This window comes from Gigantopelta aegis, chromosome 9, assembly GCF_016097555.1.
Source record: "Gigantopelta aegis isolate Gae_Host chromosome 9, Gae_host_genome, whole genome shotgun sequence".
Taxonomy (NCBI): Eukaryota; Metazoa; Mollusca; class Gastropoda; order Neomphalida; family Peltospiridae; genus Gigantopelta; species Gigantopelta aegis.
In genome coordinates, this window is record NC_054707.1 from 9,024,049 (window position 1) to 9,047,478 (window position 23,430).

Sequence of the window (23,430 nt, forward strand, 5' to 3'; positions counted from 1 at the left end):
GGGCATACACGTGTTTAGCATCTATTTCACGAAGAAAATACATCATTAAAGGGACATTCCTGAGTTTTCTGCAATTTGTATGATGTTATGGACTAACAGAGACTTTTTAACGATGGTAATTTCATATCAAATATATTTTTCTGCATAAAATATTAGTGGTTGTATATTAAACGTGTTTCTGATCGTTCTAATATTTGTACTAGGTTAAATTTCATTTTATTGCCTAAAATGTATTTTTTTCGTACGTACAAAATTATTTGAAGACAAAATCCAGTTTGGGCTTCTTACAAATATTAAGACGACCAGAAACACATTGAATATACAGACACTTTATTTGTAGAAATAGTTTAGTTTCGGAAACATCTTACAATGCAGCAAACTCACGAACGTCCCTTTAAGGAAACTGGAGCATTTTAGGAACAAACGAAAATGAAGTATTTGTATTTCTAGCTATATTTCTTATACTATAATAGTAATGAGAACTGGGTTTAGTCTTAGATTTACGTTGCCCCGACCTTTGCAACTTGTCGATTACAATATAAATGGCCTGATTTAATTTCATTTCAGTGCCTATATCTAATTGAGGTTCAAGCGCGCTGTCCTAGTCACACACTTCGGCTATCTGGGCTGCTTGTACAGGACAGTGGGTTAGTTGCTAATTGTTAGTGATTAGTGAGAGAGAAGAAGGTATAGTGGCCTTACATCTACCCATTGAGTCATTAAAACTCGCTCTGGGTGGGAGCCGGTACCGGGCTGCGAACCCTGAACACTATACCTACCAGCCTTAAGCACAACACCACCGAGGCCGATGTGGTCTGATTGCGATTTTTTTCTTGTCGCACTTTAACCGCATACACATGCAACAACCAGCAATTTCACTCTAGAAGTGATCACATGAAAATAGTGAAAATAGCGACAGTCAAAACGTACATGCTGTTTTTACAATTTTAAGATATGCAAAATAATTCTAAATAGGTTGAGTTCAAGATATCGTAAGACCGAAATCTTTTCCCCACTATTTATATTATATCCTTAGCGATAGCACAGTGTATCAGCGGCTGCAGTTGGACGTTGCCAATGTAATCAACCAAGGCCACAGCGTGGTCCGATCCTGGGGAGGGGGACACGAGCCGAATGGACACTTTTGTCTTAAATTTCCCCTAGACACCTATATAAATAACCTATTAAAGTAAGAATATTTCATTATATAAAAAAACCCTCGTATTTTTGTAACTTCAGCGTGTGTGTGTAGTGATGGGGTTCGCCCAAACATTTAGCCTACACCCCTAATTAGCTGGGACACAATGTGATGGGAGGAGGGGGGGGGGGGGGGGGGGGGGGTGTGTGGTACTGGTGGTGGTTGGGACGGGATGTAGCTCAGTCGGTTGAGTGCTCGTTTGAGTTGCTTGCGTCGCAGAATCGAACCACCTCTATGGATCTATTCAACTGATTGGGCGTTTTCTACTTTCAACCAGTATACCCAACTGGTCAACGTTTTCATGTAATCGCATCGTACTCGATTACAATGTTTGAGAATGCCGTGTAATCGCAATCGTAATCGATTACATTGTTAATGTAATCGTAATCAGCGATTACTTTCATGATTACTCATAATTATTTTGTAAACTTAGATATTTTTAGCATCAACTCCCGTAACAGTGCCTATAGTTGGATGATGATGATGATGATGATGACAACTTGTTTAACGTGCCCATATACCACTAGGGTTTCGAACACGCCCATCCCGAGTCCGACCTCCGATAAGATCGGTGACCTGACTCGGGATGGGGGGGGGGGGGGGGGGGGGGGGGGGGGTAGAGTTGAAAATGGGCAGAATTTTGAAAATAGCAATTAGTAAAAAAGTTAATAGAATAAATTTAAAAAAAAAACAACTTACAAGCCAAAAATAAAAATAACTGACTGCTCGGCCGAATAATATTTATATAATTTGGAGCATTTTAGAAGGACGGTCCAAAATTAAATAAGAAAAAGAAGAGAGGATCGGACTATTTAATAATAATTTAAAAAAAGAGAGAGTAATTTCGACATAATCTTTTGAACGCAGATCTAAAAGTTTAAAGTCCGATCGATATGTCCACGTGAGTGGCCTCGTTAAGGCCGTTTGGGTGCACAGCTTATAGGGACGAGATGGGTTGCATCCCGTCAAGAAAACCCCTAGATTGACAGTCGATAGACGTTGAAGGTGTAGTGCTGTGCTGAAATACAGATCTTGAGAAGCCGGATCCGTCTGAACGAGAGAGAGTATCAGACTAGGGTATAGTCCAGTCGTCATGGGTTGGTATAGTGGTGCGGACGGGCCCGACTCCGGAGGATACGAGATGGTATCACTATAAAGCAAATAAAGTCTAGAAAAAGAGTAGTAGGGGCCGACCCCGCTTCCTATTTCTTCTTAGAGTGGGGCGGTCAATCTTCCAGTGCTGCTAGGACAGGCTCGGACATGTAGAGACTAAACGCGAACAACCGTGGCGTTCTGCAGAATGGCCGTCATACGAGTCACGAAAAAACAAGTCAACATAGTTAGACGGAGAAATGACGTGGAGGCGAGGAATCTCGCTAAAAAAGAATCCAACCTGGTGGTGCAGACTGTCGAAACGAGAAGCGTTCCAGCGTTCTACCAGTTCCAATGGCCGCATACATCCCAGTAGAAAACTTCATTTCGCTGACAAAAACAACAAAATGAAGGATCCCCAAGTCGAGCACATGAAAGCACGTGCAGTGTGCACCAGCGAAACAAACACGTCTTACCGCGTGGAGCTACAGACTGGGAATGTATAGTTGGAAGCAGTACTGGTCAATCAGTAGGACATTGTCTACTACTCTCATGGTAGAACGATCATTTGCCTGAGAATACCTTGACAATACCTCGTTTTGTCACAGGTGTGAAAGTCCACTAACGGTATCGTGACAAGATGTATTTTCTTTTGTTCGTGGTTACGACTGCAAACTGGCAGCCAGCCAGTCGTATCAAACTTGATTCCATGGGCAGTCATCATCACTCTGTCACAGACACAACCACACATTATTAATAACGTAACTAATTAAGCAAACACCCAGTTGAAAGTAGTCCATCAAGATAAACTTTGGTTTATTTTACCTTAAAATATTAACACATCTGATAAAAATTCCCTAAAGATGATTTTAAAGGGACATTCCTGAGTTTGCTGCTTTGTAAGATGTTTCCGACTAATAAAATATTTCTACGATTAAACTTACACATTAAATATATTTTCTTGTTTAGAATATCAGTGTCTGTATATTCAATGTGTTTCTGGTCGTCTTAATATTTGAAAGAAGCCCAAACTGGATTCGGTCTTCAAATAATTTCGTACGTACGAAAAAAACATATTTTAGGAAATAAAATGAAATTTAACCAAGTACAAATATTAGAACTATCAGAAGCATGTTTAATATACAGCCACTAATATTTTATGCAGAAAAAATATATTTGATATGTAATTACAATCGTTAAAAAGTCTGTTAGTCAATAACATCTTAAACATTGCGGCAAACTTAGGAATGTCCCTTTAATGGATGTTCTACGAAACGCGATGCTTCTAATGATACCAAAATAAACACACCCAGACCAAGATACTTGTAATTTTCACCGATCCTTATAAGATGACACAAAGCAAACTAACAACACTGTTTACTTGATGTATGTATGTATGTATGTACTTATGTATGTATGTACGTATGTACGTATAAATGTGTAATTTAATAAAAGCATTACTGCCAAAACTTGTTAATATAATCGATTGATTAATAATAGTCATTTTAAAGTGTCAACAATTAGATGCAATTAGCAACTTGTGCACATATACATGTACATGTATACAGATATCAGTTTCATTATTTATTTACTTGTTCTTTTCTTTCGTTCTTTCATTATTTCTTCATTTAACTATTTAAAAAAATCATTTTTATTTTAATTTCTGGATGGTATTAAATGTATACGTTCTACAAACAATACAAAGCAACAAGTAATAGTGATCAGACAGTTTGCAGTTACTAATTATGGCTTAGTTAAAAAATACACAAATAATAGATATTTTTTATGGATTGTTACAATAATTATACCTATGGTTATGGGTACCTTTTCGTCAATAATTCAAATTTAAGCATAATAAATATGGTTTTGGAAACTGATTCCTTCCTTGCAGTATACATACGTCCATATTTTTTTGGAAATCATATAATAAATAATCCAAAATTATCCATTATGTCTTTCAATGAATGAAATCAGTATGGCTGTGAAATAAAATGAATAATTTCATGTTGGTATTTCACTATTTGTGTATATTTGTGGAAATGTAATGATGATTACTGAAACATTTATTCGCAATCGTTATTGATTACTTTCAATTTTCTTGTAATTGTAATCGTCATTGTGACATTCTCAAGTACTCGTAATCGATTACTTTTGTCAAGTAATCAACCCATATCTGGGTCAAAGTTACTGATTGTTTTGTTTAACGACACAACAAATGGTCAAAGGCCGTGTATGTGTTTTTCTGTCTGTGGGAAAGTGCATATATAAAAATCCCTTGCTGAATTAGGAATGATGTAACGGGTTTCCTCTCATGAGGGATGGGACGTAGCCCAGTGGTAAAGCGTTCCTTTGATGCGCGGTCGGTCTGGGGTCGACCCCCGTCTGTGGGCCCATTGGGCTATGTCTCGCTCTAGCCAGTGCACCACGACTGATACATCAAAGGCTGTGGTATGTGTTATCCTGTCTGTGGGATGGTGCATATAAAATATCGCTTGCTGCTAATCGAAAAGAGTAGCCCATGAAGTGGCGACAGCGGGTTTCCTCTCTCAATATCTGTGTGGTCCTTAACCATATGCCCTACGACATATAACCGTAAATAAAATGTGTTGAGTGCGTCGTTAAATAAAACATTTCTTTCCAATAGCCAACAATTAATAAATCAATGTGCTCTAGTGGTGTCGTTAAACAAAAACAAACTTCATGATGATGGGTTGTTCTCGTGGGTGATCAATCTATTCGTTAAACCACAAGGGACTAGGCTTACCCAAGACCAATGTAGTAGCAGACGACCTACAGCAGGTGCGGTACCGGAGTGTGCCTAGAGTAAGGATGTCAGCACTGAGCGGGTGGGTGGCAGTTCTGCATAACATATTGTACTATTGTGGCTCAGAAATCCAAGTTAGGGATGTAGATGTGATTACGTGCCCATGTCAGCATGTCCTCTTAGTTTAACGATACTACTAGAGCATATTGATTTATTAATCATCGGCTATTGGATGTCGAACATTTGGTAATTTTGACGTCTTGTCTTAGAGAGGAAACCCGCTACATTTCCCCATTAGTATAGCAGCCAGGGATTTTTTTTATTATATGCACCATCCAACAGACAGGATAGCACATACCACGGCCTTTGATATACCATTCGTAGTGCACAGGCTGGAACGAGAAATAGCCCAAATGGGCCCACCGACGGGGATCAATTCTAGGCCCTGAATGACGAGTGCCCATATCTCTGTGGGGTGGGGGTGAATAAATCGGTCAGACTTTTGAAACTCTGGTAGAAACTTCATCGTGTACCTACATAAGCAAAACTATTACTGAATCACCACTTTCTAACAACACATACTCTTTTCATTTATTTACTCGAAAGATTTTGCACACCTTTATAAAAAATAAATCTTAAATTTCACACCCCACCCACCCCACCCTTTTCAAATTCTGTATCCGCCCCTGAAATGCTAAGGATCAATGAATATCTCCACATAGTTTCGTGCAATTTTGACATTAACGGTTTTAAAAACATGATTTTTGTAATGGCGGCGAAGTGTACATTTTGTACTATGTAATTGACAGCAAATATAATTAGTACAAAAGCACTGATTAATTAGCTCATAGCTCATAGATCAAGCCCTATAAAATATATATTTCTTTTTCATTTTAACTTATTTTAGTGTTTATATACTCACATATCCATTTAAGGTTCAAGTGCTGCTCACACTGTCCTGGGCACACATCAGTCCAGGACAGTGGGTTAGTGGTTAGTTGTCAGTGAGAGAAATCGGTTTAGTGGTCTTACAGCTACCCATCGAGTAGGTAAAACTCGCTCTGGGTGGGACCCAGTACCGGGCTGCGAACCCTTATCTAACAGCCTTAAGTCCGATGGCTTAATCCTTTTACAAATTTGATGCTTTTATCCGGCCTGTCAACATCCGTCCATTTATGTCGCTAAGCAACTGGACTATAAATAGTAGCTATAGAATGGAAATCTTTAGCACTCGACCTCGATTATGCAATCCAGCCCGGGAGACCAACGGCGGGATGGTTAACAAGTAATTTAAAAGATGTATGACCACAATCAAATATAGTTTTTTTTAGCAACACCGTCCCACCTGTACACCCCTTGGATGGAGCAACTGGACTATAAATAGTAGCTATAGAATGGAAATCTTTAGCACTCGACCTCGATTATGTACTTCACTCCGGGGGGTCAACGGTGGAATGGTTAACATAACCAAACTAGTGACGGATGACCCCCCCCCCCTTTTTTGCATCCCCCCCACCTGTAAGTTCCTCGGATGGAGCAGCGACCCTATGCACTCAACCTTCGATTATGCATTCCATCCCGAGGAATCAACGGGGGGGGGGGGGGGGGGGGGGGGGGCAGCAAGCTTGGACTAATTGACAAACGACTAGATTATTTTGGTATAAATATAAAACATAAATAGTTTATAATTTGTATATATAAATGCTTTTTCTAGGAATTTCTTGCTGTGGTTAATCCTCTTAATTGGACACCGCAATACTGTAAATAATCTCCACGACTTTGCCTTCTGCACTTGCACCATGAATTAGGAAATACATTACAGCAAAAATAAGGTAAGTTATTTAGGGTTCCAGACGAAGATACAAGATAAGAAAATAGGAAACCAGATAGAAATTAAGTAAGTCTAATTTATTAGATATTAACCAGCCATGTAATCTTTATACCAGATAAGTGGGGAAACCTTAGTCGGGGGAAGGGGGGGGGGGGGGGGGGCTCTTAGTGGGAGCAGGAAAATTCCTTTAGTCACGACATGTATACAACTGCTTACGTAAACTTTTCTTAACGTTAGTTATCCGCCTTATTTCTTAATAGATATTTGCTTCTGCTACCAATGAATGAATGAATGTTTAACGACACCCCAGCACGAAAATTACATCGGTTATTGGGTGTCAAACTATGGTAATACAAACAAAGTGATGATCAACATCAATATAAGCAGGGGCTTCTGCTACCAATAAGATATGCTAAGCACTAGGCTTTTTAACCAATACCTACACTATAAGGGAACACCCTTCAAAATAGATAGGCTAGTATAATTCCCCTCTCCTTGTATTCCCCTCTCCTTGTATTTCATTATAATCCAAGGATGGGGTGTGTGTGTGTGTGTGTGTGTGTGGTGTGTGGCCTTCAATAGCCGTTGGTTTACATTAGAATAGGGACTTATGCCCGGCGCAGACGAGCGTTTTTTAACGCATGCGTCTTGCGTTAAAAAACGCATCCGTACGAACGCAGTAAAAACGCCTCGTGTGCGACCCTCTGCGTTGCGTTTTTTAGCGCTGCGTCGATTTTTCAAATATCAAACATGTTTGATTTTAGACGCACACACGCATCCGTCTCCTGCCGCATCCGTCTAAAAACGTACGTGTGCGCCTACCTGTGTCTGCATTGCGTTCACATTTTTATATTGACCAATCATCTGTCTATTCAATAACATGCCTTTCGTGTTATCTACGATGGCTGCCATTCTGGACATGTCAAACGAAGTGTTATTCCAAATTCACTTTCTATGAAGTTAGGGTATTTATAGCCATATATTACGAAAGCATATTGTGAAAATAGTGATTCAGTAAAATCACGGTATTTCGTGCATACCACCGTAGGAAATGTATTGCAATTTATGGAAAAAACCAAGCCAATGTCATATATCAGTGTGAAACAGCATATAACGAAATTAACAATTATTGGTTTCAGTGATGAACAGAACTGTGAAAACAGACCCGACCATTAAAAATGACTAACATGTAAATGTTTCAACTCAAATAATTTCCAACTGCTCATCTTTGAAACAAAGACTAGGCATGTGTAATTAATGACATTTCTAAATAGATGAAATTTAAAAATATATATTATTGCAGTCATTGTACTATGCCTAATAATAATAATTAAAACAAACAATTGTGAAATAAGAAAAACTTATATCGTAATAGTATATTGTACATAATGTTTTAAATAAAGTTTATTATGTTTTAAAATGTATTAATAAATTACATTTAATCTTTGTTATTTTTCCTAGAGTAAAGTATAAATAAATTAATTAATAAAAGAAATCGTCAGTGGATCGCAGGAACGCATCGCAGGTACGCGCACACGAGACGCATCCGTCTGCGTTGAGTCTGCGTTTTTTTTAACGCAGACGCATGCGTTAAAAAACGCTCGTCTGCGCCGGGCATTAGGAACAACCTTAACACCAAACTAGGGTTTTACAAACAAACGGCACAACCGCAACAGTACAGAGGGTGCATTGACTAATGATGACAATGCACCCGCCCACAATGAATGGCCCAGCACGTGCTCGGAGCCGAGCAAAAGAAAACCGGCTCCGAGTACACAATTGCAATGCACCTAGGAGAAGCTGGACAAAAGAATACCGGCCTCCCCTACCCCAATCCCAAATATTTGCTGCTGGTGGACTCCTTGGGCACTTGGTGACACGGAAGAGGAGGCTGCCTTCAAAAAGACATGACCAACAAAACCCCCGGGACAACACGGCGCCTTACCTACCGGTGTATGTACACAAATTGCACGAGTCTCCCCTGGGTTGACATGCCACGACCAGAAGCGGTCACGCCCTTTTTAAGGGCCCTATGGGCAACCTAAGGAGACACCCCAGCATTATATACGTCTAATTAACGGGCTACTCTCGACGCTCTAAAATTCAAAACCTATGTTAGCCCTTGATCTTTCTTTTTGACAAACCGTTCAAAATTGCGCCAAATTTCCTCAAAATCAAAATTGCGCACCTTTTTCTCTTTGGCATTATACTTTGCTCCTTCAAAAATTCCATAGCACCATTATATGCACCATCCCTCAGACAGGGTAGTACATACCACAACCTTTGATATACCAGTCGTGGTGCACTGGCTGGAACGAGAAATAGCCCAATGGGTCCCACCGACGGAGATCGATCCCACACAGACCGCGCATCGAGCGAACGCTGTACCACTGGGCTACGTCCCGCCCACAGACCGCATAGGAAGACTGGTAACGCCACACACTGCCACCAGTCCACTGCAGACCGCATAGGAAGACTGGTAGCGCCACACACTGCCACCAGTCCACTGCAGACCGCATAGGAAGACTGGTAGCGCCACACACTGCCACCAGTCCATTGCAGTGTTTCTTTGGTTGAAAACATGATGTTGTTTTGCGACAATTACAACATTTATCTGTAATATTACACAAATATCAGTAGGTGTAACTGGTACAAAATACATCGAAATAACTTTATGCAAAGCACAGAACTCATTTTAATTGCTATTTTAAAAAATTTATTCAGTGGCAAAGTCAGAAATTAAGGAGCCCGCCTCTTGTTATTGAAAAATAGTGGTGTTCTCATCGTGACAAGTGTCTAGTTTTGTGATATAACTGTTGTTAGTCCATTGCTGATTGACTGCAATACAAAATTTAGATGTTTAGAATTATTAGATAACTTTGATGGCATGTAACACATCTCCCTGTTGGTGCATTTTCTGTGGGTCCAAAACGGCAGACATTTGTTTATGTTTTAATTAAGTACTAAATTTCAAGTAACTTATCCATCTGATGAGGTTAACCATTCAAAAATGAACTATTTTAACAAAACCTGTTGGGTCAGCGTACATATTTCAATATGAGCTATTGTGAATAGACATTTTTATCTTCAATGTTTAAACATCTGCAGTTGACCTCAACTGTACTTTAAAGTATATTAAAATGTTAGTAATATCAGTCACTGTATTCTTGAAATGGCCAGGACCATATACATAATGTTATGTACATTCATTATTATCAGGGGTGGATCCATGATTTTTTTAGGGAAGGTTGTAAGGTTTAAAAAAGGCAGCTATAGTACTCAGTGTAGATGCAATGTAGAAAAAGAGCATCCAACAAAGTCAAAATTACAGTAACCGACATTACATAATAAACTTCTGCAAAAACATCCAGCTGACCAAGATATTACATAACTCCACTAATTTTATTATTTTTAAATTGTACCTGTGTTTATCTGTTAAACACTAAACAGTGGATTTTTCGGGCATTTTAAAATGGGAGTGGGAGTACACCCCCTAGAACCATTCCCTTGGATCCGTGGTTGATTATTATATACATTATGGTATATAATGTCAAATTATATTCATTTAATTAATTTAGAAAACTTAATAAACAGAGATATACTGGAACTGAATTAGTGTACCATATTCTTGAGGCAAGAACTTTTTTGGGATTGAAAAAAACATTTGGGACTATTTTAAAGACCATTTAGTGAAAATATGTATAGGGTAAATGCTAGGTGTTAAAAACGCAAAATTAGGCTGTACATTTTTGCTAAACGGAGTTATTTTCCCTTAATGGAAAACGTCAATTTTAGAGGGGTTGGGGCAATTAAAATTTGTTGTTGAAAATAGTTCAGTTGCAACGCATTGTCTTTTAAATCCTTCAACACTTTACTAGTCTTTAGGCATCCATATTGGGGGTGTGGGGGGGGGGGGGGGTGTAGACGCAGGCCCGTAGCCAATGGGGAGGGGGTCGGGGACTTTTCAATAACCAACTTCGCGCCCTCGTGTAAGGCACGAAGTGCCTCACCCTAAGCCTAAACGACACCCCCTCTCAAAATCCTGGCTAGGACATGAGACGGATTCCCCCCCCCCCCCCCCCCCCCGTCATATACCTGTATTATACAGCACCACGTGTTCTTAGACGTGTTTGCGGGAATCAGTAGCGTAACGGTCCTCAATAACATTTTTGCAGCAAGGAATCTGTCTATGGTTATAATCTGTGGTATAAGCCTGCTTTTGTCTATGGTTATAATCTGTGGTATAATCCTGCTTTTGTCTATGGTTATAATCTGTGGTATAATCCTGCTTTTGTCTATACTGATACTGTTCATTTATTTGCAACAGGGAATCTGTCTATGGTTATAATCTGTGGTATAAGCCTGCTTTTGTCTATGGTTATAATCTGTGGTATAATCCTGCTTTTGTCTATGGTTATAATCTGTGGTATAATCCTGCTTTTGTCTATACTGATACTGTTCATTTATTTGCAACAGGGAATCTGTCTATGGTTATAATCTGTGGTATAAGCCTGCTTTTGTCTATGGTTATAATCTGTGGTATAATCCTGATTTTGTCTATGGTTATAATCTGTGGTATAATCCTGCTTTTGTCTATACTGATACTGTTCATTTATTAATGAATATACTTGTTATGCTAGCGTCTGACTGACAATTGTCAGCAGACACTTGCCCGACTCAACGGTTGCGTTAAAATTTTCCCAAGTCCCGACTTACGATGTGTGCGCTCAGATTAACAACGAATGGGTTATACGTCGATAATCGAGTTGTAAGAGCTCTCAAAATTATGCTGACAGCTGGTAGTTAGGCGCCACATGTCTTTCTATCCGTTATCTGTATAAAATGATGCATAGATAAACATCTATAGACGCGAGGTTGTTATCTGGGAAGCCATTGTCAAACAACATACCGTCGGCGAAATGACAAAAAGGTCGTAACTACGCTTTTGGCGAGAAATAACTTTTTGGAATTTCCAGAGTTAAAATGTTCATTTTCTGCTTTTGTCAAAAGATCGTAACTATCGGCCTATTAGAAAGTGGTTGACTGTCACATGACAAATAGTCGTATTATAACTGGTCCAAGAAACAAAATGAAAAAACGTCATTAATTAATCAATGTGCTCTACTGGTTTCGTTAAATAAAAGAAATTTTAAACTTTTCAAAATGCAATCTGATGCTCTGGTAATCATCAAAGTGAAAAGCGATAAAGCCACAGCGACTTCAATACTCTGATAATTACACCAGAAGTTTGCATGGGAGGTAATGGAAGGATGACCTCGTTCAAAAAAATATAAATGTCATTTCTACGTTAACTCTCTAGCTAAAATACATTGAACATTACTTTTACACTGAAAATATGACTTCCCTTGCAGATCTATGCATTTCATAATAAAACAGCATGAACAGCGGATCTCCAACTAGGAGAGAGATTAACAAAAGAATAATCGCATTGCTTACATGTTAAAGTTGTAGGCGCTTCTGTAGTTGGACTGGTTGTTGGCGCTGCTGCTGAAAATGAAAATATATAAGAAAACAATTATTTTATCGAGTGTTGTCAAACAGAACCAGAACTGCAAACTTATGGTTGTCGGAAAAAACAAGTTTTAAAAATTCTATAAAAAAGCGTTAAAGAAAGCTATTTTATTTGTTTGTTTCCAATTGTATAGTTTTGAATTGCGCCTATTGCACTTTCACCAGAGAAAACAATATATTATGCAAAAAAAATATGAATAGTGGGTTACTCTTATTTTCGAAACTAGAAGACATAACCAGTGGCCTGTTCAGATCGGTTTTTGCGCCTAACGCTAGGTGAATGTGATATGATAGAAGACGGTGGTACCAGTCAATCTGTTCGCAGTTTACCTGTTCAGACTGGTTTTTACCCCTAACGCTAGGTGAATGTGTACGGGCTTTTGAGCACACCATTGTCCTGCTTGTGAATCCTCAATATTTGCAACAATACTTGACTGTTGAATAGGAAATGAGAGTTCTACATTAGGCGCCACATGTCTTTCTATCCGTTATCTGTATAAAATGATGCATAGATAAACATCTATAGACGCGAGGTTGTTATCTGGGAAGCCATTGTCAAACAACATACCGTCGGCGAAATGACAAAAGGTCGTAATTACGCTTTTGGCGAGAAATAACTTTTTGGAATTTCCAGAGTTAGAATGTTCATATTCTGCTTTTGTCAAAAGATCGTAACTATCGGCCTATTAGAAAGTGGTTGACTGTCACATGACAAATAGTCGTATTATAACTGGTCCAAGAAACAAAATGACAAAACGTCGTATCTACAAAGCGGGAAGCTAGAGTGTGGACATGACGCTCAGCATTGCATTATGTTCACACATTACATGGATTACATGTAAATAAAACCAGTTAATTACACCTGATTGTATGTGTATTTAATCCATGTATAGAACTTGCCTCATTCCTTCAACCTGTGTTAAATTCTAGATCAAAATGTCGTAACTGACATTTTCAACATTTCAGGTATAAAATGTCGTAAGTACATTTGTAGACCTGACACACAAGATAAAACGTCCTAATTTCGGACGTAGCCGTAACTATGGTACACCCACTATTAAGTAGTTATCACTATTAACTGTTAATATGTTCGCATAACAACGACTATAACAAAATAACGTATTTCTCCAACAATATTCAGTTTTTTTGCTCTCCTGTAAAATTTTGAAAAGTGTAGTTACGAGGTTTTGTCATTTCACCGACGATACGCAAGTTACAAGCACTCGTGACCCGATTCGGTCGGTGGCGTGTATTTACTACAGCGTGACCTGACCTAGTTAGTTCGGGAGTCGCACGTACTATATATATAGATAGATAGATAGATAGATAGATAGATAGATAGATCTATATATATATATATAGATATATATATATATATATATATATATATATATATATATATATATATATATATATATATATATATATAGAGAGAGAGAGAGAGAGAGAGAGAGAGAGAGAGAGAGAGAGAGAGAGAGAGAGAGAGAGAGAGAGAGAGAGAAGTGTTTTTATTTAACGACGCACTCAACACATTTTATTTACGGTTATAAGGCGTCAGACATATGGTTAAGGACCACACAGATTTTGAGAGGAAACCCGCTGTCATCACTACATGGGCTACTCTTCCGATTAGCAGCAAGGGATCTTTTATTTGCGCTTCCCACAGGCAGGATAGCACAAACCATGGCCTTTGTTGAACCAGTTATGGATCACTGGTCGGTGCAAGTGGTTTACACCTACCCATTGAGCCTTGCGGATCACTCACTCAGGGTTTGGAGTCGGTATCTGGATTAAAAATCCCATGCCTCGACTGGGATCCGAACCCAGTACCTACCAGCCTGTATACCGATGGCCTGCCACGACGCCATCGAGGCCGGTGAGAGATAGAGAGAGACAGAGAGAGACAGATAGAGATAGAGATAGAGACAGACAAACATACAGAGACAGAGAGAGAGACAGAGAGAGAGACAGAGAGACAGAGACAGAGACAGAGACAGAGACAGAGAGAGAGAGAGAGAGAGAGAGAGAGAGAGAGAGAGAGAGAGAGAGAGAGAGAGAGAGAGAGAGAGAGAGACCACTTCGATATTTACACTTTAAAAAGAAAACAAAAAAACCCATACTTTGTGATTTACAGTCATTGAGCCGGGTCTTCAAACATTCTAGTTCCTCTTTCATCCTGTTAATTCTACAAACAAAATAAAATAGAATTACTTATCTCGCCTTCATGTAAAATTCTTTAATCTCATTGGTTGTTTGCCGTTGGACAAATCCCTTATACCCCTGTGGGCGGAGCCAAATTCTCTTATACCCCGTCTGTAATTTCCAACAGTTTCCAGCCACCCCAGTTAATGCTAAAGCAATAATTAGATTATAAATAACACTTATAATCAATCAAGTATACATAATTAATTTTATTTTCACTATATTACAAACATTTGAAGTTAAAAACTCGTTTATCCATGGAACTATTTTTCGTCACTGGCAAGTGGTTTCGTTCGCGTCCGCGTGGTACGGCTCCGTTAATAAATTGTTAACAATTATTGTTTGGCGTTGTTTTGATTATTTGGCTATATGGTTTAACATGTCGGCAAGATAAATTCGTTCGGCTCGGGGTAAAAGAACACACAGAGGGTACATAAAAAGCCATATACCCCGAGAGATGATTCTACAACTTATATTATACGTGTACGTCAAACTGCAGTTTCTTAAATATTTCCCTCACAGGTTCTAATAGACCTGATATAAGCAGCGTATCAACCATATAAGAGATTTAATTAATGTTTTTAACAGCAACCGTCATTTTTGCTGAAAATTGCAGTTACGTTTTTGGGGGTACCCCGCATTAGTTTCAACCTCTGGTATATACTGCACAACAACTGTATAACAAATAAAAGTATTTATTTATTGTCAATGGATAATAGTATTTGCACAAATAATCAATATCACATATTACTACCAATCACACCCACATCTGCTTTTACTCCGTAAATATTTGACGGTGCACCTCGAACTCTGACACGGAACTCTCTTCTTTGGTATGGTACTATGCAACCTACGGTGCACCTCGAACTTTGACACGGAACTCTTCTTTGGTATGGTACTAAGCAACCTATGTACAGCGAGGCATACAGTCAGGCTAATAGCACTGGAGTGCAAATTGAGGCGATCGTTCAAACACTGGGCTACGTACAACTATCAGGTCGTATACGTCGGAATATGCCTGTAACTGGGAGGGGGGGGGGGGGTAGGGGCATATCGGAGGGACCAGTTATTAAATATGAGGTCATATCTATCTATCTATATCTTTCTATCTACATGTATATATCTATATCTACATGTCTGTCTGTGTCTATCTGCATCTATCTATCTATATCTATCTATATGCCTATGTGCTATTTTTCAGATCACATACTTTCAGAATTTGGTAACTTTGCAAATTAGATGTAAATTAATCGAGGTAGTCACAACCAAATTTTATTAAAATGTTTATTAAAATATTGTGTATATATTTTACTCACAGTGGTGCAGATATTTTTGTGCGCAGTATAATACCAAGGTTGTATGGTTGTTTTGCTTTGATCCGCACGTGCATTACATGCACTATGTGTGCAGTCCGTACTGTTAATTGATAAAAACAGCATTCTCTTGGTAATCTGGCAGTTGGACCCAGAGTTAGCTACACGTTTTACACGTGTCGGTATGCTGACATTTTATAGAGCAGAAATGTAGGAACGTGGTGTGAACAGCTGGGGTGAGTACTGGTTTTTGTAAATATATTATATTTTGGTTAAAATACATTTTAAAATATATAATATAGTCGGAACTGCAACATGTATATTTTGTAGTATTTTAGAGATGGTCAGAAGTAGGAAAATGTAATTATCAATAGTAATGTTGTATAGTCTTTGGGAATATATTGTACATTATTAATTTCAAACACTGTATATTTGGTCTCTTATGTTGTAAGCTAGAATATTAAGTATTATAAATGAATAATTATTGGAATGTTTTGGCGAAGTGTTAAGTTGATGGTTTGGAAATGCGAATGTACCGATTTAGTATTTAGGGTACCACTAGTGACTTGATTATTGTAATGATGTTAGATTGTGGTTAGTTTTGGGGTAGCGATAGCGCTAGCCATTGGGGTGCCTATTGAATAGTTTGTATGTGCACAGGGATATTAGTCTGTAGAGACTTAAAGAGTTATGGTGAAATGTGATATTTCAATTTGAGGTGCACTTTACATTAAGTCATAGACTGTTGTCCAAAAGGGTCTTGGTTTTGTCGACACATAAGGTGCGACGACGGGGTAATAAGTACATGTTTATGCGACGACGGGGTAATAAGTACCATGTTTTATGTTGGCCCATTTGTTGTTATAGGTTTTATGTTTGATTAATATGGAAGGCTCGAGGTGACCGACGTCACGAGATGTGAACCACAACTAGCTAGCGTAATGGCAATGACTAAGGACTGGATAGTATAGGAATCTGAAGTAACCACGGGAGATCCTGTTATCGTTGCCGATATAAACCTACCTTTGATGCAGGACAGAACCGGAAGCCATCTACGTCGGATGGGACGGTTTAGTTAACTGTTCGGAGACTGAAACAGATTTAATTTAACTGACAAATTTAAATTTGTTATTTGATCACTGTTTGTTATAAAAGTAGAATCGCAATTCATTGATTTACACTTTTAGATTTTTATTTTACTTTGTTGTCAGTTTTGTTTAAAAGATTCAGATTTGTTTAGAAGATTGAGATAGTGTAGTAGATTGAGATAGTGTAGTAATTCAAGCCCTCGGTCAGTCCTGATGTGTCAGAAGTGGGATTGGATTAGTTATTTCTACCTGTATACTCTTTTACAAACATGTATTGTTGTCATTCTGATTGTTAGTTGAAGGGATTTGAGCAAGTCGCATTTAAGTTAAACCCCAGATTCCGTATTAATAAACATACTTAAGTCGATGTATGATACCTAAATACATACTTAAAGTACATAGATAAGTATCATACATTGACTCAAGTACGTTTATGAATATGGAGCCTGATGTTCAGCGCCGATTCCTCATCTCTATAAAGGTTGCTGTGTCTTGGTTGTTTTTGTATTTGGCGAGTATATATGTATTTACTGTTGTAGAAAAGTATCGTGCAGTCTTCATCACATTGTTTAATTTTATGTAAGTGTGTAGGGAGATTAGTATCATTATTTTAGGCATTTGTGTTAAACAGGCACTGGTGAATCTTTCTGATGGGAAAGGGCTACTTTATATAATTAGTACTACATTATACAAATAGCTAAACTATCATGGAGTGTTTAAATTCTTTTAATGGAGCAAGGAGAGCTACTATGGCACGAGAGTAAATCGTTTAGGGAATGTGTTAAAGAGCAGCAGGCAAAGCAACGTGAGGAACAAGCATTTGAAAGAGAAAAAAGAACGTGAGTATAGGTTAACTAGGGAAACGGCAACTATAGAATCGAAACCTAAGCAAATTGATCATGAAGTGTATTTTAACCAAAATATATTTACAAAAACCAGTACTCACCCCAGCTGTCCACACCACGTTCCTACATTTCTGCACTATAAAATATCAGCATACCGACACGTGTAAAGATTGTAGTTAACTCTGGTTCCAACTGACAGATTACCAAGAGAATGCTGTTTTTATCAATTAACAGTACGGACTGCACACACAGTGCATGTAATGCACGTGCGGATCAAAACAAAACAACCACACAACCTTGGTATTATACTGCGCACAAAAATATCTGCCCCACTGTGAGTAAAATATATACGCAATATTTTAATAAACATTTTAATAAAATTTGGTTGTGACCAAGGTTACAACACTACATTTATTGACATTTAAACAAACGTTCTACGGTGACACTCCAATAACTGACGTGCGCATACATGGTCATAAAATAAAAACATTTCAATAGCAAATTTACACTGAAGTCTGTCCAGCGACATCCAAAACAACGGCATTAGAGTTTGACGTCATTTCCATCAAATAAAAATAAAAATAAAGACACCGACATTGAGCATTGTGATCACCATTCACACAACTAGAACACATTGATTAATTAATCATCGGCTACTGGATGTCAAACGTTTGGTAATTTTGACACATAGTCATCAGAGTAAACTCGCTACAGTTTTCCATTTGAAGCAAGGGATCTTTTATATGCACTTTCCCACAGACATGAAAGCACATACCACGGCCTTTGACCAGTGCGAGATGCACTAGTTGGAACGTGAAAAACTACTAATTATTAGTATAAGAGTCAAATTTGGATGCTATGTTTCCGTGTATGGAACTCCCTACTAATTGTATGTTGCCTGCATTAGCAAACAACATGCCATATAGTTTGCATCTCAAATCTATATTATTCTTTCCAATTTACCTTCTCTGTCACTCTATACAACCCCTTTGTGTCCTACTTTAGAAACGGGAGTATGAAGTATGAAAAGGCAATGGTATAGATTTGAAAATTGATTTTACCCCTTCTGTCACTTTATACAACCTCTTTTGTCTCCTGCGTTAAAAACAGGACAATCAAGTTTGAAAAGACTATAGTATAGATTTGAAAAAGAGATTATACCTGTTCTGGCAGTGTCTGTTGCGTCCTCCATGAGCTTCCGAGCACACGAGGCAAACGCCGAGAAGTACCACAAATATGAACGATAGCTTCATCTTCGTCGGTGAACAGCGTTTGTTGTAGATTGTCAACCGGTCTTACTGATACACTTATATACGGGATGTCTTGTAAAATGCAATTAAAACCAATTCACACACGCTGAGAAACATCACAGAATCACAGTTTGATGTGAGATGGAAGATAGCAACATGTGTGATACATCTGGCTGCTAGATTTCAAAACAATCGCCACGTTCACAGAAGATACAGAGTTTGTATAGCACCCAACTGACGCCTGCTGCTAATTAAAACTTTGAAAAGACAATAGTATAGATTTAAACGGTGTTATACTTCTTCTGTCACTGTCTACAACATATTCGTCTCTTGCGTTAGAAACAGGATAATCACGTTTGAAAAAATAGAATATATTTGAAAAGTGAGTTTACCTGTTCTGGCACTGTCTATTGCGTCCACCATGATGACCCCAGCCCAGACGCCAACACCAGCCTATGTGAGCTTCTGAGCACACAAGCAAACACCGAGAAGTACCACACAGATCAACGATAGCTTCATCTTCGTCAGTGAACAGCTCTTGTTTCATACACTTAATATATAATGCAAGTCTTTTAAAGGGCAATTCCATGAACGGGTCAGCCATGAAGTGGATGGCCAAGGGAACTTTGGGGGTTGTTTGGAGGGAGATCGTAAAAAAAATGCCCCCTCCCCCCCAATATCCGCCTCTGGTACATCATTTTGGTACGTACGTCCGTCACTAAATATTATCGTGAAAAAAGAAAGAAAGAAATGTTTTATTTAACGACGCACTCAACACATTTTATTTACGGTTATATGGCGTCAGTCATATGGTTAAGGACCACACAGATTTTGAGAGGAAACCCGCTGTCGCCACTATATGGGCTACTCTTCCGATTAGCAGCAAGGGATCTTTTATTTGCGCTTCCCACAGGCAGGATAGCACAAACCATGGCCTTTGTTGAACCAGTTATGGATCACTGGTCGGTGCAAGTGGTTTACACCTACCCATTGAGCCTTGCGGAGCACTCACTCAGGGTTTGGAGTCGGTATCTGGATTAAAAATCCCATACCTCGACTGGGATCCGAACCCAGTACCTACCAGCCAGTAGACCGATGGCCTGCCACGACGCCACCGAGGCCGGTTTATCGTGAATATGTCCAAACAAAATTGAGTAAACATGTTTAAATACACTAAAATGACATTTACCTGAACCTATCCCAGTATTGAACAATTTAGGTAAGAGATGCAGATCTTTATTGTGTTGGGAGGGATATACACTTGCAGTTCTGACAGCCATAAAAATCCAGTTTTTCTTAAATGCAGATTTAAACTATGTTTGTCTAATGCAGTAATAACAACAACAAGATGTTCATGGGTAAACTGGTTGCTTTATTCCCGGCATAAAAGCCCATTGCATTATACTGCCCATCAAAAAGATGCCGTAGGAATCTAAGCTCCCAATCTACCCACAAACAAGTAGCCAGTAGGGGTACTTTAGAATACTTATTACGTTGTAGGTCATAGTTTTTGTGTATATCTAAACTGTTATTCTATGGCATTGAAGGTAGAGATTTAACTAAAACAGTCATAGCGGCGAGTCGGGACTGGAACGGCACCTCCACGTAGGCCAGATAGGCATCGCTTTTCCAATCACCTAACATTTTGATCCATTCAGTAGGCAGTCCAGCTTGAATGGGCCCAAGTTGCCCCACCCCTGCGAAATGAATGCCCGGTGTACTGATCCCCTGGATATCCAATATCCGTTAATACCTTCTTAAGTTTGCCCAAGAAGGAACTATATAGTAAGGGACTAATTCCAGTGGACGTGTGGCTTAAGAAAGCTGGAACATGACTGTTTGGTACGTTGGCCAAAGAGAAGGCTCGCATCAGCGCAGATACCGCACACAGGGGGTGACTCGGCAAATAGGGGAGGGTATAGAGAGGACCCGTTCCTTAAACTGTATAGTCTTTGTTAAGCGCACTGACATAACAGCTCCCCAGTGATAAAAGGTAAAGTCCGCCCTGGTTGGGTGGCGTAATTGATTAAAATCTTCGGACTTTTCCGGTAGTAAGTTAGATTTCCGTAGCAGTGCATAAAACGCCGTGAGACACACTGCCCAGAACATAGCATCATCCAAACATTGCATATCAAGCCTTTCATAAATTTGGCACAAAATAGCTGGGGTAATAGGTAGTTTTCTAGACACCGCATCACCCTTTTGTCGTTTGATGCCCGATAAGGTCGTTTTTCAAAATATAGTTATCTTGCAGTGGGCTAGGAAACCCGCATTCCTTATGAATGTGTTGAATAATATTAAGATATTGTTTGATAGAGGAAAACTTCAGTGTTCGAGCTAGAAAGGTGGCATATCTAGCCACGAGTACCGGTGACGCCGGCACTGGTTCATACCCTAATAGACAGCAAAACTTATAGTACGCCCGTCGATAGGTGCCGTATGTCTTTTTGGTATTATTCGAGAAGGCAGAAGCTCTGAAGTTTGCGAGTTCGCTATCCAATGCTTTCTCCAAAACACTTGATCACCTGTGAAAGGAGAAAACTCGGAGTAGAAGAGGACATGTGATTGTATAATAAATGCACTGGTGTTATTGGCTGAACATGCGACAGCCCTACTAACTGGCTACACCAACTGAACACGTTTGTTGGGCTATGTATGCTAGATATTAAGTCTATTCAGTTTTCCCTGGATATGTATAGCTTTTAGATAAAAGTTGTTTAACGATGACAACCAAAATAACTCCCTTAGAGCATGCATGGTATTAGGGTTCTTTGAAGTTCCTTTATTTATTGCCGCTCTTGCAGTAACACTGTCTGTGTATATTATCACCCGCTTATTGCGCCACAGGTGGCCCCACCTTCGGGCCGAGAACAGTACTGCTAGGATTTCCTTATTGTTTATATGGAGTGTGGAAGCTACTGGCAAATCTTTGTGAAAGTTTACGTAAAACCAGTCGTTATTATATGTTCCACCACATCCCTCCAAACAAGAATCCGTGTGCACTGTTATTACCGCTTTATTGTCCAGGAAAAAACTCTTCCCATTAAAACGTTTTAAAAACTTTTCCCACCAAGTAATATCGCGCCGAAATTCATCACTTAAAATTGCCTTGTGATGAGGTTGCTGCATATTTGAGATAGCGTCGAGAATGCGCCGAAGGAATGTTCTCCCCCCGCGGACCACGTTGCCTGCAAAGTTGAGTTTTCCTGCCAAACTCTGTAGTTGCCTTTTTGTTGCTCTTTTCTTGTTAAAGAAGTCACTGAGCAACTGCTGAAGATCCTCAATTTTTGCGCCAGGTAACTCCATAGTGAGGGTTTTAGAGTCGAGAACAATGCCAAGGAAAGTTATACATTGGGTGGGACCAACAACTTTTCTCCAATTTATCAGAAACCCAGTTTGCGAAGGAGGGCTAGGAGGATGTTTAAGGCTTCTTGACATTCGTTGTACGTTTCGCAAATTAAAAGAAAATCGTCCAGATAGCATACAGATCCTGTATATCCTTTTTTGATCATCATGCGTCGTACAGACTGGGTGATACGATGGAATATTCCAGGTGACGCACTGCTGCCAAAGGGTAGACGAATGTCATACATATAGGTGGTATGACAGTCGCCTGAAAACTTCCATTTTAAACCTGTTGCAGAATAACATTCTCGGTGTATCGGAACTGAACGGTATGCTGCTTTTAAATCGACTTTTGCCATAAAAGAGTTTTGTTTTATTTCTTTAGTAGCTTGTTCAACTGTTTGGAAAGTTTGTTTTTCTATTGTGACATAATCATTGACAGCATTTCCTAGAGGTCTTGAACAGTCATGAATAATGCGTATTTCTGTTGTGCCAGGTTTTGGTATGGCTCCCAGGGCACTCACTATAATATGTTTCACCCTCAATAATAAAATCCTTATCTGCATCGTTCTCGAGTTCTGTGTCCCACACATCTAAACAATTACGTAATTGACAGACATTTAATGCTGGATCCGCGGGGTTAATGCGTGTTTTGGCTCGGCATTTCCAGTGTTGTGCTGATGTTGAGGGTGTCCTGCCACCTTGCAAATTAAACACACGTGTCTAAATTTACACCGTCCACCAAACGTACAGCCGGTACCCATATTGTACTGCAGGCACGGCTCATCAGTCTGTTGGAACCGCCTGTTGTACTGATTACCGATCGCGTATTGTGGTCGTAAACAACCTCCCACACGTGCATGCGTCGACATCTTGTTCCGCAATATTATTGTAGACAGATGTTGGGAATCTGCACCCCAGGGAAATTTATAATTCACCTGCAGATATCTGTATTCTCTGTCATACAGTA

The 23,430-nt window shown here is 39.1% G+C and overlaps 1 protein-coding gene across 4 annotated transcripts in view; it reads right to left on the minus strand.

Moving 5' to 3' along the window:
- The window catches only part of LOC121382090 (latent-transforming growth factor beta-binding protein 2-like), a 32,700-nt gene extending 14,611 nt beyond the window's left edge, over positions 1-18,089 (minus strand). Inside the window, exons 1-3 of one of the 4 annotated variants that reach the window (XM_041511580.1) lie at positions 17,967-18,089; positions 14,538-14,602; positions 12,343-12,390 (exon numbers count right to left, since the gene is read on the minus strand). The gene's annotated coding sequence lies outside the window, so the exon portion shown is untranslated. Of the gene's footprint in view, positions 1-12,342; positions 12,394-14,537; positions 14,603-15,935; positions 16,031-17,966 lie in introns of those variants that run through there. The other 3 variants (XM_041511577.1, XM_041511578.1, XM_041511581.1) reach the window with 3 other exon arrangements.
- Between the last annotated feature and the right edge of the window lie 5,341 nt (positions 18,090-23,430).